General features: G+C 41.1%; 1 protein-coding gene across 8 annotated transcripts in view; it reads left to right on the top strand.

Annotated features, from left to right (window-relative positions):
* The window catches only part of LOC149064551 (protein-L-isoaspartate O-methyltransferase domain-containing protein 1-like), a 220,838-nt gene that overhangs the window by 200,653 nt on the left and 1,913 nt on the right, over positions 1-18,272 (top strand). The window lies entirely within an intron of this gene.

The raw sequence follows: 18,272 nt of genomic DNA, 5'->3' as shown, positions 1-18,272 counted from the left end.
TTGGCTGGACACCCTTCGTCCTGTTGCCAAAAGCAACCGTCTTTGCAGCTGCGTAGCATTCTCTGTTCTGTTTCGACGGGCTGTTAACCGTATATACCGGTCATCAGTTGCTGTAGTGGCACATGGCCGACCTTGCCCTGGTCCACGTCTAACATTTCCTGTTACTTGGAATCGATTCCGCAGCCTTGCAACAACACTTCTGGCAACTCTGACAGCGTCCGCGACACTACGTTGTGTTTGCCTGGAGTCCAGTCTGCCTATAACATGCCATGCCATGGATTCCAGTAAATCACGTTGTTGAGACATCCTCAAGTCACCTTGTCTCAAAAAAAAATACTGCGTAATCGAATTTCACAGTTACGGCAGTAAAACAGACGTTTCTGCAACATCCCGATTTCTGCCCTTATCTCCTTTTTTGGTTTTTGACGTCATGAACTTTGATTTGCATATGAAGTTTTCTTCTACCATTTCCTGCTAGGCTTTAAATTATGGATGATTCATTTTATGTTACTTATCGGTATACATCATCACGTAATTTTGTTAAAACCATGTGCTCCCCTAATTGTTTTGAGCAGTGTATATATATATATATTGAGCAGTGTGTGTGTATATATATATATATATATATATATATATACACACACACACACACACACACACACACACACACACACACACACACACACTATCTACCAATAAGTATTTGGACACCGGTGATAGAAAAGAAAAACTAAGTTTATTCAAAATCAATAGTTGGTAGAGCCTCCACGAGAGGCAATTACAGCGTGAACCCTCCGGGGCATACTTTCCACAAGTCCTTGTGTGACGGCTAGTGGTATTTTCTTCCACTCGGCTTGGAGAAGACATGTCAGTTCCTTCACCGATTTTGGACGGGTAGGGCACCCCTTAATTCGGCGATCCAACTCGTCCCAGAGGTTCTCGATAGGGTTCAGGTCTGGGCTCTGGGCAGGCCAGTCCATTCGATGAACCCCATTGGCACCATACCAAGCCTTGGTTACCTCGCAGTATGACAGCTGGCATTGTCGTCCTGGAAGTAACAGGGGTCCACCCCGTAAAACTGCCACAACGTAGGAAGCACATTGTCATCCAAAATAGTGCGGTAGGCATCGGCGTTGAGCTTACCATGAATGGGGACCAAGGGTCCCAGTCCATACCAGGAGAAACACCCCCAGACCATAATTCCACCTCCGCCGAACTTGACTGTTGGCACAATGCATTCTGGCAGGAGACGTTCTCCAGGCAGATGCCAGACCCAGACCCTGCCATCCGAACGGTAGAGGGTGAACCTTGATTCGTCGCTCCAAAGAACCCGTTTCCACTGATCTACGGTCCAATTTCGATGTGCTTTGCACCACATTAACCGAGCAACGCGGTTGGACTTTGTGATCAAAGGCTTATGGGCAGCAGCAAGACCATGAAAACCAATCAGATGTGCTTCCTTACTGATGGTATTCATTGAAACAATACTCCCGGATGCCTGTTGAAACTCCTCGCTGATGAGGGCCATCGGTTGGGTGCGGTTCTTCAGAATTTCTGTGGACAGCACCCGTCGGTCTCTATCTCCCAGTTTCGTTGGTCTGCCGACTCGGGGCAAATTCCGACAATCACAGCTCACCTTCCACTTCTTAATCACATAGGCCACTGTCGATTTTGGGTACTTCAGCTCGCTAGATATATCCCTTAAGGATTGGTCATTTTTGTGATACCCAATAATTATACCTTTCTCGAAATCAGAGAGCTCCGAACTGCGCGGCATCTTGCATGCGACTAATGCCGATGTTGTTTCCTACACGATATATACCGGCGGAGGGCGTGACGTATCTCAGGACCGCAGATATCGTCATTTGCATAGGTGTCCAAATACTTATTGGTAGATAGTGTATATATTCAGGCCATTTTTATGAGTCTTTTTGGAAAAAAACCACTTATCATCTAAAGATATGACATGGGAATGTACCCCAAGAATATAAAATGTCATAAGAATGAAAAATTTTGGCTTGTAAGGAACCAATATGACATTTTTCAAGGGAAAAAAATTATATTTAGGCCACTTTTATTTGATTTTTTGAAAAAAAAAAACCACTTGGTTAAAACCAAGGTTTGAACCAAACAACCCTGTCTGGATCTAATGATAAACAATCAAGGTTGCCATCAGAACCAAATCGATTGCTCTTAGCTAACAATTTTAATTTTAATTTTATAAATATATCTCATATTAATTGTTCTACCTCTTATGATTTTATACATTTTCTTTCCCGAAACCCAAACTAAATTTTTTTCTCTCTAATACAAATGAAATCCTATAATATATTCAAAAATTAACTAATTCTGCTTCCTCAGGTGCTTTTTGTGTCGGAAGTGAAATGAAGTGATGTATAATAATCGGATCGGGTGAAAAGGCAGTGGAGCCAGAAGAAGATAGGTTGTTGACTGTTGGACGAGAGAGCACGTGGCTAGGCTTTTATGTGATTATATAAATTATTCTCGTTGGCTCTAGTATGTACTTAAATCGTGATATGTCGAGGAGGCCAAGCAAATCACTTTTAACTCATCTATTTAAAAAATACTTTGTAGCCACACGCTGTTTTGAACATAATTTATTTAAGCAAAACACAAATTACATCTGAGAGATAACAGCGCCTACAATACAACAGCACGGCTTGGATGCCGTGACAACTTCTCTTCTCAAACACTCTCGACTTCTCTGCTCTAAGAGCAAATCTCCGGCGCCACCTATAATTCCTGATGCCCTTCTGCCTTTTGACTTTTTCCGAGGACGGCCTCTCCGACGCATAGGCATCACTGGTGTCTCTGCAAGGTCGATCTCTGCAACTGCACTGTTCTTGCAAGGTCGAAGTGCTGATTCATGATATACTCCAAGCGGTACTTGAGATTGGGATGGCTTGGCCACAGTCATAGGCGTAAAGTTATTGAAAATGTTGGGGAGGGGCTCAGGTCCCATTTATACGATGTGCCATATAAACGAGGTGTCAATCACGGTGTAGTGTCCTGTATGCGCGTCTCTCAGTTAAAACATTGACGTAACAATATGGTATAAGGCTCCAGAGCACAAGAAGAAGAAAAGCCTTAGGAGAGCGGAGATTGCAAAAACAACATTGGACATTCAAAAATAAACGGGGAGAATGGCGTGTAAAAGCGATCGAGTAGGTTCGGCGTCTCATGTTTACGTTCTTATTCTAATTGTTTTATTAATAAATTTCTGTTTATGTTTGTCGTGATGAGTGCTCACTATTCGAAGAACACAAGGTCATCACACTGGTGCAGCCGGTAGGACTGTGAGCAATAGATCGAACAATATTTAACGGGAAAAACTTTCGTCGCGAGAAGGCGGCGTGAAAAGGGGAGGGCTTTCGTCGTGAGAAGGCGAACACGAAAGAAAACCCAGAAGATGATCTGTTGATTGCAGAAATTCGATCGGAATTATTTGATTCGAGTAAGCCAAACCTGGATCTGAACCCTTTACATTATGCTGATATTTGTGTAGGAAATAGAAAAATCAGAAGCTTGGTGGATTCTGGATTTCAAATTCCAGTGATTCGTTTGGACTGTATACCGGAATCAATAATTAAGAAAGGGAAACTCATTTTAACGAGTGCGTTTGGAGAAAGAATTGAAGCGTCACTTGTGAATACTAGTGCTTCGTTGAAAGTGGGAAACAACGTAGATTTTTGTAAGCCTGTTGAAATCCTCGCTGCAGTAACAGATAAAATTCGAGAACAATGCATTATTCCACCAAACCTACATGGATTACTTTGCGATGCCGCAGACACCAAAGAAGGGCGATTGTCCTTTCCCACTGAAAGAGAAAAGCACCATCCTCCTGCGACGGAGCGAAGTGAGGAGGACATGTACGCGAGTATTGAAGAAGAGAAAAAGATGTCACCTCTACCTGAGGCTGAGAACGAAGTTGGTTTTGGATATAGCGATAGGAATCTGCAGAGCGCTATCTTGTGTAAACAACAAAACAGATGCATCACAATATGTGATACATCGCAATAGGCAAAGTACCATAATATGCAATGCACCACAATAAAGCCTTTAAAATTACCTCCTGAGTCCACAGGAGCCACTCTCTAACTGAAAACACACCAAATTCCTTTCCTTTTCTCCGTCAAGGGCCTTTCCCCCCCCCCCCACCTACCCACCCACGCTTTCATATCTATCATGCCTCTTCCCCATGGGGAAACTTTACATTATCCCCTTCCTAAGCGTGAAATATGCATAACATTTTACAAGACAACCTGGTTACATGCATTACATTAGTACACATAGTGAAAAAATTGAAATGTAGCATATATGATGAACATGACATGAATATATGACACTTTCCAGTGGTGTAATTCGCTACAACACACACATATATATATAGAGAGATAATCATGATTAAGGTATGACACAAAAATACCAGTGAGATTATAAATGTTCATAACAAATCAATGATTCAGTAAATGTACTAAAAAAAGGATTTCTGTTTGCTCTTTTTTTTTCACCTCTCTTCAGTTTGTAACCGTGATATTGCGTCTGTGTGTACTTTGATTCTCTTCCTGGGGTGTACAAGATCTTCACGTTATAGTGCTGCAATGCTAGCCCCCAACGAGTCAGCTTGGGGCTGCGTGGCGTGGACCGAAAGAAACTTTAATGGGTTGTGGTCCATATGGATAAATATTTTGCTTCTGAAAATCCAATGTTCAAATTTCTTTAACCCGAACAATATACCGTAAGCTTCCTTCTCGATCAATGCCAAATTTCACTGAGTTCCAGAGAGTTTTTGGCTAGCAAAACTAGTCGGTGCAAACCGACCATCCTTGTCTTTCTGAGATAAACGTGCTGACACCGCCAAATCTGAGGCGTCAGTATGGATTTCGAATGGAACTCCAAAATTCTGGGTCGTCAGTGAGGAAGCATTGCATAACCTACATTTCAATTCTTTGAATGCTGTTTCTGCTTCCTCGTTCCATGGTAATTTATTCGGGGATGACTTTCTGGTTAACTCTGTTAGCGGTGCAGAAATAACTGCATAATCTTTCACATATGGTCTGTAGAATCCCATTAACCCCAAAACTGAACAAATCTCCTTGGTTGTTGGGCTTTTTAATTTTGTTATGGCTTCTAATTTCTCTTGGTCTGGGGAGTGTTTTCCTGAACCGATTATGTGCCCCAGGTATTTGATTTAGTGTTTACCAAAAATCACATTTTTCAAACTGCGCAGTGAAGTTCAACTCAGCCAGTTCAGTCAAAACTGCCCCTAAATGGACCGTATGCTGGTTCCAACTATCGGAAAATATTGCTATGTCATCAATATATGCTTATGCATACGGCCTATGTTTCTTCAGCGCTTGATTTAATACCTTTTGAAATGTAGCTCCCAATGTTTTCAATCCATAATGCATAGTTCACCATTGCCACACTCTCGCGTGTGTTGCAAATGCCATAAATTGCTTACTGCTCTCATCCATCGGAATTTGATGGTAGCCCTTGCACAAATCGATGACTGTAATCCAGCTAGATTTCCCTACCAAGCGATTTCTGCATCATTTTCCTCTATCAGACCCAGTTCTAGCAATTCGTCTATCTGCCTCTCCACTTCATCTTTGAACACCTCTGGTATCTTATACTGATGTGGTTTCGTTCTTGTTGCACCAGGCATTAATTCAATTTCGTGTGATTTTGCATTCGCCATACAAACCGGTCTTTCAATTAACTTTTTATGTCCCAACAAAACTTGCTTTAACTCTATTAACTGATCAAACGTCAAGTGTGGGAGTTTTTTTTTTAATTCTTTCATTTATATTCCTAGATTTATCTCTCTTCGTAGGATTGTGTATGATCTCTCTGAATTCTTCCTCTCCTTCGAAAACCACATTCAATGCATTCATCGATACTATGAATTTCCTGATCTTATTATCATTATTGGCACGTGTTTTACGTCTTTCATTATATTTTACTCCAGTGTTTCTTAACCCTTTTTTTCCTGTGGCCCCTTTGAACCATATTTTTTCTCATGGCTATTTTGGCGTGGTCCTACCCAGAGTCTTCAACTTTCATCTAGAAGAAAGATACTTTGTACTTCTCCTACGATTTCAAGACGAAATAACTGGGTTCTAGACTCCCGAAAGACGAAAACAACACTTTATTCCATTTATTATCCAACATCCCCAACCAACCGTCATGTCTCTTCTGTACAAACTTTTACACTCTATCCCACTTTTTCGAATGTCTCAATCCGTTCTCTCTACTTTCTCTCGTGACTCCTGTTTCTCCCAGGTCTTCTTCACACTTTTTCTCCTTAACCTTACACGTCCCATCATCGAAAAGCACATCCATCATTTTGTGATGCTTCAAGAGTGCATCCAACTCAGTCTCTCAACAGCAACCGTGACAGGGCACCGGCATTACCATGCATGCCACCCTTTCTGTACGATATAGTCACATTGTAGCGCTGTATAGCCAGTGCCCACCTAACTAGTTTAGCATTATGCGGTAGACCTTTTGTCAGATACCTCAGCAGATTATGTTCAGAAACTACCCGAACTCTTGCCCCGAAGATCAAAGTGTCGAATCGTCTCAAGGCCGCTACCACGCCGAACGCCTCTCTCTCTATTGTAGACCATCTAGTCTGTGCAGGAGATAATTTCTTACTGAAGAACGCTATGGGGTGCTCGTGTCCTTCCCCATCCGTCTGAGACAAACACGCTCCAACAGCGTCTGCCGAAGCATCTGTGTACAACTGATATGCCTTACTTGGGTCGGGCGTATATAACGTGGGTACGTTAATTAGTTTCTGCTACAAAACCTGAAATGCTGTTTCTTCTTTATTGCTCCAAGGAAGCAGATTTGGCACCCTTTTTTTTTTGTCAAATCAGTGAGAGGCATAACCATTCCCGAGTAGCCAGGAATGTAATCTCTATAGTAACTTGCTAGGCCCAACATGCTTCTCAGTTCCTTCTTAGGTGTAGGACGACTCAACCGCATCATTGCTTCAATTTTCTGAGGGTCCGGGGCATGTTTGCGAGATCCGATTATATGCCAATGTCCTAAGAACCTTACTTGCTTCTCTGCGACGACGCACTTCTTTCCATTGACGGTGAAGCCTGCCTGAAGGAGGGCCTTGAGTACTTTTCCTATGTGAATCAGGTGGTCATCCCATGTGTTCAAGAATACGGCAACGTCGTCAATGTAAGAGCGACAATATCGCTGATGGGAACTAACTTGTCTAGCACTTTTTGAAACGTACTGCCGGCGTTCTTCAATCCAAAGGGAAGAAATGTTCCACGGATAATGTCCAGAGTGAGTGACGAACGCCGTAAAATGCTTGGAATCATTCGCCACGGGTATCTGCCAATAACCCTTCGTCAAATCTACCACGGAAATAAAATTCGCCTTCCCAATTTCATACAACAGCTCCGTCGCATTCTTCATGGGGGTATGCATTCGGGAAAATGAAACTATTTAGCAGTCTGTAGTCCACACATAGTCGGACACATCCGTCCTTTTTTGCTATACAAACAATGGGATGACTCCAATCACTATTACTGGGTTCTATTAGCTTGAGCTGTAGCAGTTTGTTCACTTGTCTACCTCCTCTCGTAGGGCGAACGGCACCCTTATAAGGGGGTAACCTCTTCGGCGTGCAATCCGTCGTGACTAGGGGCAGTCCTAGGACCGTGCGACCGGTGCAATTTGCACCGGTCGCTAAATGAGAAAGGGGGCCAAATCGCGTTAAATATACATTACTAGAAAAATATCTTTCAAATACGTATTTATGAAAAAAACTATGAAATATACATGAAAAATGACAGAAATTAGAAAAATGTGACGAGGAGAAACAAAAATGTGATCACATGAGAAAACCCATGTACTTTAGCGCTCCCGATCACTGGCCAGTCTTCCAACTCGCCCAAACTTTCCTATTGTTTCCGACTTTCCTATTTGTTCAACCAGGGACAGCTCGGTGCCACTGGGTGTGCTCTAAAAGGACATCAAATCCGAAGTGAAAGGGCAAAAAAAATATTTGGAAAAATTATTTGTGCCCGCTGTGTGTGTAGAAGGGGCGCCAAGTCTGAGGTAGACAGGGTGAAAAAAGTTTGGAGAAATGATTTCTGCCCCCTGCCAAATCCGGCGTAAAAGGGAGAAAGAAATTACAGAAAATTATTTCTGCTCGCTTTAGGAGAGTCTTTATACACAAGTGGAAACGCAAAAAAAAAAAAATTAGGAAAACTTTTTTGTGCCCTCTCTAGCAGGAGCATTAAGTTCAGGGTAAAAGGGCGAAAAAATGGGAAAATTATTTCTGCCCGCTCTAGGAGAAGAGCCAAATCCAAAGTAAAAGGCCTAAAGAAATTCGACATGTTTTGACAAAATATCTCTGTTTATTTGAATGCATCACAACGAAGCGATTGAAACAAATGTTTTTTTTTTTAATTAGGGAGCCCAAATATAGGTCCCACTCAGGTAGAGATTTTGTCTTGAGCCGCCCCTGAGTGCAACATATGTGTGGAAAATTTTAACAAACTGTACATATACACAACTGAACATCTTTTCGGAGTTTCATGGATCTTGTTATAGATACCCGGTGAGTAACGGTAAAGGCTCTTATGAGGTTCCTAGACAGTATCTCTGTCTAGGAACTTGGCAAGGTGTGGCCACAACGGGATTCTAAAAAGACATCTACATCTTTTTCAAGAAACTAATGAGGAATGTATGTTGGAAATTAAATTTGAGATTTTTTTTTCAGCAGACTTTAAAAAAGGGCCAAAACCTCAATATAAATTCGATCGAAATGAAAATCTGGTGATCTTAGCGAAATTTTCGATTTTAATTTTTGTTGTATTAGTTTTCTCTATAAGATGTGTAAGAGTTTTAATCATCATGAAGAAAGTCATTTTGTAGGTAAGTCATTTCCTCGACGTTAATCTTGAATAGGAATTAAACAGGACCTATCGAATTTTGCTGCTTATAATCCGCAGATGCAAACTTCGCTAGTTTGAGGAGAAAAAGGCTCCCACGTATAGTTCGCAGCGAATTATAACTCACATGAAAAAAATTCATTTATCAATATAAAATCACTCTTAATTAAAACGGTTTTGTAGAAAAAATGTCAATTTTTGTACCGGCATCTACCCAATCTATAAATATTTAAAAAATATATGTTTTTGTTAATAAATTTTTAACGTAATTATAACTAGTGAAACCTCTCTCGGGAAAAAAAATAAAGCTGTAGATGAGACGCAGTGGTTTTATCCACACTCTAAAGCCGCTTCAAAGTTAATACTCTTCTCATGCAACTTCGCTCCACAATAGGAAATTCATTTCCGACGTTTTGTTTTTATTTCCACGTAATTTTTAAACGTATAATCTAATCTGACTATACGCAGCAGAATAGGTAGGTTAATTGGGACTTCCATGGAAGTATGGAAATAAAGTAGTGTACCTTACATATCTAAAACAAGGAGGGGGGGGGGGAGCGGCAAAATCCATTTCGTATAAGAGAAATTTCGGACATGTATCTTCGTATATTTGAAATGAGGTTTTTTTGAAGCTGATGAAATATATAGAATTAAATGTATGTTACGGTAAATTCATATTAAATCGGTAATACATAATCACCAATCGTCTCGGTAAGTTTGATAAATTTCGCAACATTTATCACTTTTACCGGTGATTATGCATAATCCTTTTAGACCCTGTATGCACAAACGTGCGGGTTGCTTCTTTCACTTTAGATATTCTTTTTTTAATCTCGGGGATGTTCAGCCCAAACTTCAAGAATTGTGCGTTTTCGTTGAAATTAAAGCGTAAGTCCCTGAGGTTAAAAAAAATCTACAGAGAGTAAAACAATCCTTTCCCAGTGCCGTCTTAACGTATGGGGCCTACCTGGAAGCCTCAAGAGTAGAGGGGCCTCACGGAAATGAGATCTAGTTAAATTTTTTTAGAATTTACTAGGTAGGGCCTCAGCAAAACCACTTGGCCCCTCCCCATGATGCTCTTCAGACGGCCCTCCCCTTCTCCAGGGTCGTAGTGTGCTTTCTCAGAGGCAGTCTTTTCTTGGAATCTCCTTCTTGAAATGGTTATGCTCAGAAAAAGGAAGAGTTACAAGCCCCCCCCCCCCCCATTGGGCTCGAGGCACCGCCCAAGTGCCTCAGAATAGTTACGGGCCTGCCCAAGTTGCAGGGCCCAGTGCTTTAGCTGGTGTTTGCCTGCCCCTTCTCTTTCTTAGTACTGGGTCTGAAAGGAATAATTTCAAATGAAGTGCATGAGTTTTATAAATATGAACGAAATCATACGGAAATATCACTTTAATTTAACCACTTTTATTATCATCTTAGCCCATACGTGATGCGTGCACTACACAAATTTTACCATAAAACTCAAAATAAGTATGAACAAGATAGATCCTTTGTGATGAGTATCCTGCATGAATGTGTGACGGTTTTCTTTTTTAAGGTTTTCGAATCCCTTAATTAAATCAAAAAAGTTTTTTTCCGACTTCTTCGTCCCTTAATATCCAACCAAGCAGTGTGCGGGGGGGGGGGGGGGTCATGGGGACGATCACTACACTAAGAGTCTGATAATATGGTAGAATGAATGTCCTGTATTTTACGGGGCAATAATGACTAGAAAAAATTGCCTCCTCTGACACATCACTCTGGATTTTCGCCTGCGGGAGGGGGGCGCCACTAGGTTTAAGACCGACCCTGGTCGTGACTTTTATGGAATGTCCATCCACCTTTACATGTCCTGGTTTGTCACTGAACACATCAACATATTTGGTCAACACTTCTGTTAGCTGCAGCCGTTGTTTTCCGTCTAGCTTCCCTCGTATTGCATAGATGGTTTCTGATATATCAGCGATCGTCGCCTTTCTCTTATCCGTCGGAGCATAGTGCAATTCCCCGAAATGAGCGTCTTGGTCGCAGATTAATCCCACATGATTTACCCTGGTGATATATGGTCTTATCTTGTTGACGTGTAGTTCCTTTGAGCTGCCGTCTGCAAAGTCCATGAGCACGGAACACTGTCTGGTCAGCTGCTTCTCTGTTGCTGGTCCCTGCTACGTCTTTAATAACTTATGCGTTGAAGTTGGTCGTAAGACTAGTACTTGATCACCTGCCTTGAAATTATTTTCCCTAGACCATAGTCTCCCAAACTTTTTGTTCCATCGCCCCCTTCATCAGAAATCTTTTCCTCTCATCGCCCCCCAACTCAAGTAAACCCATAGGATCCTATGTTAAAACAGTAGGTTCTATCGCCCCCTTGGACCATTCCATCGCCCACCAGGGGGCGATATTGCCCACTTTGGGAAACACTGCCCTAGACCGAAGGTTATACTGGTTCGTGTAAATGGATTGACTTTTCTCGGATTTCGCTTTCGCTATCTCACTCACTTTGCTGATCTTCTCGCAAATCCTCAATGTACTCCTCAATGGAACGAGAAACATCGAGCGGAATCTGCCTTACACTAGATGTAACGGTCCTGGTGGTAAACGCCCATACACTAGTTGGAACGGAGACACTCCCGTGGTGCTATGAAGCATCTCTCTGTATGCGAATAATAGCAAAGGTAAGTGCAGGTCCCAATTGCGACCATTTTTTTTTTGAATATTTTTATTCAGCAAGTCCTTGAGGGTCCTGTTCCACCTTTCCACCACTCCCATGCTCTTGGGTGTCCTGGTGTTGCGAACCTGGATGTCACACCAATCACGTCCAAAAAACTTCCGAAAGTTTTGACGTGAAGTTTGTACCCTGATCGGTGCATATAGTCTTCGGAAATCCGGTACGAGTGAAAATCTCTATAAGCACATTACACGTGGCTTTTGCACTGATATTTCTCACCGGTATGGCCTCTGCCCAACGAGAGCATACATCTATAGCGCAGATGATGAACTTGTATCCACGGCCATATATAGGCTCTACGCAATCTACGCGATACACTTCGAAGGATAGTTCTGGTCTCACGACCGGCTGAATCGGAGTTCTGTCCCGGTAAGATATCAGCCTTCGTAGTTGACAGGCTTTGCAGCTTTCATAATATTTCTTGACGTCCTTCTTGAGCTTCGACCAAAAGAATTAATACTTGATCCTCTGTTTAGTCTTCTTTTCACCCAAATGTCCTCATACTGGCATATCGTGACCCATTTTCAATATCGCTTCACGCTTGCAGTGCGGCACCACGACTTGCTTCACTTTCTCGCCGCAAACTTCATCATTATGCATCAGGATTCCTTTGCTGATCTCGTAGTTTTGTTGGTGTTTCTTGGCGAGTTTGATGAACCGGTCTCTTGTTCTGTCACTAGGGAAGGGTGTCTTCAGAGTCCTTCACATCATCGAACCTATCTAGTTCCTCTGATAGCTCACTTGGAGACACCATATCACTCCATTCGTCCAGATAGTGTTCTTTAAAATCTGCTGGGATGCGTTTTTTCATTTGATCGGTGATGATTAAATCTCTTAGTTGCTCAAACGTTGTGACCCTCAAAGGCGCTGTCCATCCATCAAAATAGGTGATGGATGGACCAGGTGCCCTCTTGATTTTTATGGCGCGAAGAAAACATCTGCCGGAACTTCTCTGGGATGAGTTTGAATCTCCTCAATAATAATTCTTTAACTTGATTATAGTCTCTACCGGTTCGCGGGCTCTAACTGGTCTCTAACTGGTTCATCTCATAGGGAAGAAGTCCCAAGAGCTCAGCTAACCAATCTTCCCGTGCCAGGACCACGCGACGAGCTTGCCACTCGAACAGCACTAGGTACAGGCGTATGTCTTCTTCCATCCTGAACTTTTGCATCATGTTCTGGAAATCTCCCGGCTGGGGGTTCTGCCGCGCCCAGCCTGATTATCCGCCTCTCTTCTGGCTCCTGTCTCGATCCTGCCTTTCGAGTTCATGTTCCATCTCCTTTTCTCTACGCCGCTCCTCCATCTCTCTACGCTGTTCCTCCATCTCCTCTCTATCTTTCCTATTGCCTATGATCATTTTCAGCATCTCTCTGCATGTCGCTTCGTTGTACACTTCACTGTATGACATTCGCTAATTGCATTAAACTGAACTCTGGTCGAACTTCAACCCCCAAGTTGGCGGCCATGGTCTCCAAATCTTCCTTGTTCTCTTTTGTAAAACACGCCATCTTTATTTATCGTCTCGATACCGCCGCACAATACTTGCTTCTCTTCCCTAGGCAGGATTGCTCCTCTCAGCACCGTAGTCGGGTTGACTTCAGGAAAAAAAAAAAAAAAAAACAGCGTGGGAGCTCGACGCTGCTGCTACCCTTCTATACGAATCGGGGTGGTTCCACCGTGGCTAGGACACTCTTCTTATGATTCAGCTCACTATCTTGAGTGGTTGAAGCCACGATCCTATCCTGTCGACTGCACCAGTAAACTTTCCCCTGTCTTCTTATCAGTCGTAGGTCCTCGGCTGTACTTCTACTACGATTTCAGGACGAAATAATTGGGTCTAGACTCCCGGAAGAAGAAAACAACACTACATTCCATTTATTATCCAACATCCCTAACCAACCGTCATGTCTGTTCGGTACAAACTTTTACACTCTATCCCACTTTTTCGAATGTCTCAATCCGTTCTCTCTTCTTTCTCTCGCGACTCCTGTTTCTCCCAGGCCTTCTTCGCACTTTTTCTCCTGAACCTTACAATCATTTTTTTGTTTTTCACACTTTAAATAAATATAGAAGAGAGGTCTGTGAAAAATATAACCGGGGGCCTGCGAAAAACCCCATCCTAGGGAACTTGTTGCAAAATGTAGGCGGTGAGGCCCGGGTGGGTCCATGCCCTAAGACAGCCCTGGTTTTACAGGTGGTTTCTTTGGATTCTGTAAGTGTATAGTCACTAATATAAAATCTTTATTTCTCATACCTTAATTTTTTTTCTCAGCTCTCTGCAGTCCTCCAAACCACCTGTCATGGCCCCTTTCTCCATTGTTTTCCGTGGCCCCCTTGAAGTATCCCAGTATCACTAGGAGGCCATATGGCCCCCAGTTGAGAACAACTGTTGTAATGCATTGCATATTGTAGTGCATCGCGGGCTGTATTGCTTATTGTAGTGCATCGCGGGCTGTATTGCTTATTGTAGTGCACTGCAAATAGTGGTACAATGCTGATTTTAGTGTACCACAGTATATTGCTTATTATAATGCAGTCCGCATTGCGTATTGTGGTAAATTGCTTATTGTGATGCTTTTTGCAGTGCATTGCTGATTTTGTTGCTTACGTACTGTAGTGCATAACGTGCTGTTGTGCTTATTGCGTATTGTGGTGCATTGCGTATTATTGTGCTTTGCTTGATGCGATACATCGTGTATTACGTATTGTGGCGGATTGCATATTGTAATGCAGTGCGTATTGTAGTGCATTGTGTGATGTATTGCTTATTGTAATGTATTGCGTATTGTAGTGCATCGCGTGATGTATTGCTTATTTTAATGAATACTTATTACGTATTGGGGATGTATTGTTTATTGCCGCGTACTGCAAATAGTGGTGCATTCCATATTGTAATGGATCGCGTGCTGTATTGCTTATTGTGTATTGTAAGGTTTCCCCCATCGGGAAGAGACATGATGGAATTAAAAAGAGTGGGTGGGGGAGAAAGGTACTCGACGGAGAAGAGGAAAGAAGTTTGACATGTTTTTCTTTACTTAGAAAGTGGCTCATGTGGACTCAGGAGGAAATTTCAAAGACTCTCTGTAAGTGAGGAGGACGTGTCAATAGTATAATGTTTATTGTGAAAAATTATGATTAAACCAAGTATATTATATATGTATCGGAATAGTTATATGATAGCTCGACCATCGGCAGAAACGTACGAGCATCAGGACTTTCGCCTATACTGAGGAGGTGAGCGGTCACGTTTTCTTTGTTTGCTAGGCGAAACCGAACTATTTTTGTGCTGTAATTTCATTCGATACCGATTTTAAAAAAAGAAAAAATGATTAAAAATGGCCGTCTTGGCCAGGGGATGAAAAGAGGACCTGCGGATTTTAGCTGATGAGTTACGGGTGGAAGTCCCCAAAGACGCAAAGGTTGTGGATTTGAGAGAGCTAATCATGAAAAGCCCTCATTATGAACCAGAATTTGTGAAAGAATTACTAAATAGTATTACCGATGAAAGAACAGAGCGAGAAGCAAGGAACCATCAATTAGTGGTAGAAAGAGTAAAACAGTGGTTCTCAACCTGGAATATCGCAAAAGGGGAGCCATGGCTGCTTATAATGGGACCACGAAGAAATTTATTAAAAGAGTGACCAAAAAAATTCAATTTGAAACAAAATGCATAGAATATTTTTTTCAAAATTTTTCCCCCATTTAAGTAATATTAACATAAAGATTTGATTGCTTTTTCAACACCGCAGGATGTTTCATCACTGAGCATAAGGGTCTGAAAAGTTAAAAGATGGAATTTAGTATTTGAAGTATCAAATATTTCAAGAGTTTCACGAAATGACATTTTTGTGTGTGTTCATCCAATTTTTCATAAGTAGGGCACTGATTTTTATGACCTAAAAATGAAACGTCGTGTTGCTGATAAGTTATTAGCAACTACGTTTCTTCTTTAGGTCATAAAAATCAGAAACCTAGTCATAAGCATGTGTTATCAATAATTATATGGTTTCAGGATGAATGTATTTATATGTACAGTGTTACTTTAATGACAGTGATTGACAGTAACATTTATTTGAAGACAACCAACCAAAAAACTGTGTTCAGTGCGGATAAAATGGTTTTGTTGACATCAGGAGAGACAGGGCTACACTTTGTAATTGGGTTTTTGAGCACATGGGGTCTGTATAAAAATTTAACATTTTTATTTTAATAACTATACACCCCTTTGCAACATGAATGACATATCTGAGTACTACCCATTATTTGAATAATTTTTTCTAATTGAAAGTATTTCTGTAGGGTGAACGGTTTACCAGTAAAATATCATATGTCTTTTTACCTATGCATCCTGTACATTACATATAGTAATGTCTGTTATGTGAAATATTGTGTTGTGTTTAAGCCAACTCACACGGTGCTTCGCTCGCCTGCGAGAGACAGGCCACATTATGAACCAAAAAAGCCACTTGGAAATAGCTTGTCATCCAACGAGACATCAGATTTTCACGATGAATGTAAATCTCACCGTATCGAAATTATAATCCATATTTTTCATAAACATAATTTTTTTAATTTGAAATTTGATTATTTATAATTTCTGATTAGTTTGAAATTCTGATTTACCCAAATACAAATTTATCCAAAAAAAAACTAATTTGTAAATAATTCAAACTTCATCCTGTACCGTAACTTGATGACATTATGACGTCTTCAAGCGCAAAGGGGCGTTCAAGTATTATGTCTGCAAATTTTTAGCCATTTTTGACTCCCTCTCCCTTGTCAGCAAAACACTGACCCCCCCCCCCCCCCAAGCAAAATTTCTTCAGCAGCTTAGAATATTTCATATCTTCAGAAAAAGGTGGCTGATGACGTAAGAAACCTTCAAACCCCCCTCCTCCTTGTCAACAAAAGTCAGCAAATGAGAAACCCCCTCCCCCTAATGCTGACGTAATACTTGAATGACCGCAAAGGTTACATTGAATTGAAAATAATTTATCATACTTTTTGCTGTGTTGTATTATGTTTATTTTGCTTTTTCGTTTACCCAAGAAATAAAATTGCGAGGAGGGCGAATGCGTCATTGAAAAGTCAACTTGTATTGTGAATCTACTTCAAAGTTTCTTAAAAGAAAATTTTGTTTTTGGTGTAAGAGGGTGCATAATCGAAGAATTTCGACATTTTTTTAGCAGAATGTGGCAGACTTCTGAAATTGTAGTAGATTTTCCACCCCTGAATACAGTTTAAGAATGACTTTTCTTTCAATTTCGCTGCACATCTTGGAACAAAATTGATATTTTTGCCAGCCATCGCTGGCATATCATTCGTTCCATACTAGTTTATCCCTAAGTTGATATTTTTCTGAAGTGCCTATTTTAATATACGGGGTGATTATAAAAAAACTATCCCGACATATGGGCCCCTAACTATCATACCATTCACAGAAACTGAATGAAATTTTGGCATAAGGTATTTTGAGGTATGCGCTCAAGAATGACATGGAAAACAACAGTGTCACTCTAACAGTTACGGTTACAGTGAGAAAATTTCGAAAATATCAAATGGCAACACCAAGTTTTTTGTATTGGAATGCGATCTCCATACTGAAAAACACTAAATAGCGTTGGAATGGCACCTGTAGCACGAAAATCCCCGGAGCTAGGCAAGGAAAAAGTAAAAAGGACTTTGCCATGCATCAGAGCATTAATGTTAGTTTCATTCGTCACACCGTTTCTTCCGCTGAGATCCCAGCCTGGTTAGTCCTCCACAAGGTCATGTGGAAAATTTGTGAAACACAATAAAATGCTTTATTTTATGCTGCTTCTCTGTCCTTATTGGTTGCCCTCACTTTTAGCCTATCTACCGCCGGTGATTTTCATGCTACAGTTGCCGTTCGAACGCTATTTAGGGTTTTTCACAATGGAGATCACATTCCAATACAAAAAACTTGGTGTTGCCACTTGATATTTTCGAAATTTTCTTACTGTAACCGTAACTGTTAGAGTGACACGGTATCAAAAATGTCTTTCTCTGTTGGAGTTTCATGGATAGAAACATTTCCATATTCTCCAGTGGCGTCGGAAGTGCTCCAGACTTGGTGGTGCTTAGTTTGATCTTTTTATGCAGGAAATTGTCATTTGTGTGATTTAATTCTGTGGAAGTGGTCAAACCTGTTCCATAAAATTTTGTGAGTACCCACGGCAACCCTGGCTTCGACGCCGCTGAGTATGGTTCATATTGTAAAGTCTAAAAAAAAAGTAATTTTGGCCATGCCTTGAATTCCTGAACTTTCATCGAGTGCTATTAAAAAACACTGTTCATTTAAAGATATTCATTTCAACTGGTTACGCAAATTGGGCTAGTCCCGTTATTCTTTTAATAAAGGTATTTCTTGCGAGCTAAGCTTCTCATACTTTTAAATAATAAAATTATTCAAAGTGTTTTTAGTAAAAACAAAGATATTTCTCTGATTTTATGAAGTTCCTAGAATTTCAACTGGCACCTTTTTTTTTGGGGGGGGGGGAAAGCACTAGTTTGACGCCCCTAATTTACATAGATGTGTGAAATTTATACGTGTATACAGGATGCATAGAAAAGTCCTCTCGCCGGCAATTGATGGGGA

This window comes from Pholcus phalangioides, unplaced genomic scaffold (genome assembly GCF_987345545.1).
Source record: "Pholcus phalangioides strain wild (caught in Gottingen) unplaced genomic scaffold, Ppha-v1.0 ptg000042l_1, whole genome shotgun sequence".
Classification (NCBI taxonomy): Eukaryota; Metazoa; Arthropoda; class Arachnida; order Araneae; family Pholcidae; genus Pholcus; species Pholcus phalangioides.
This window is presented reverse-complemented; position numbering and strand designations above follow the sequence as displayed.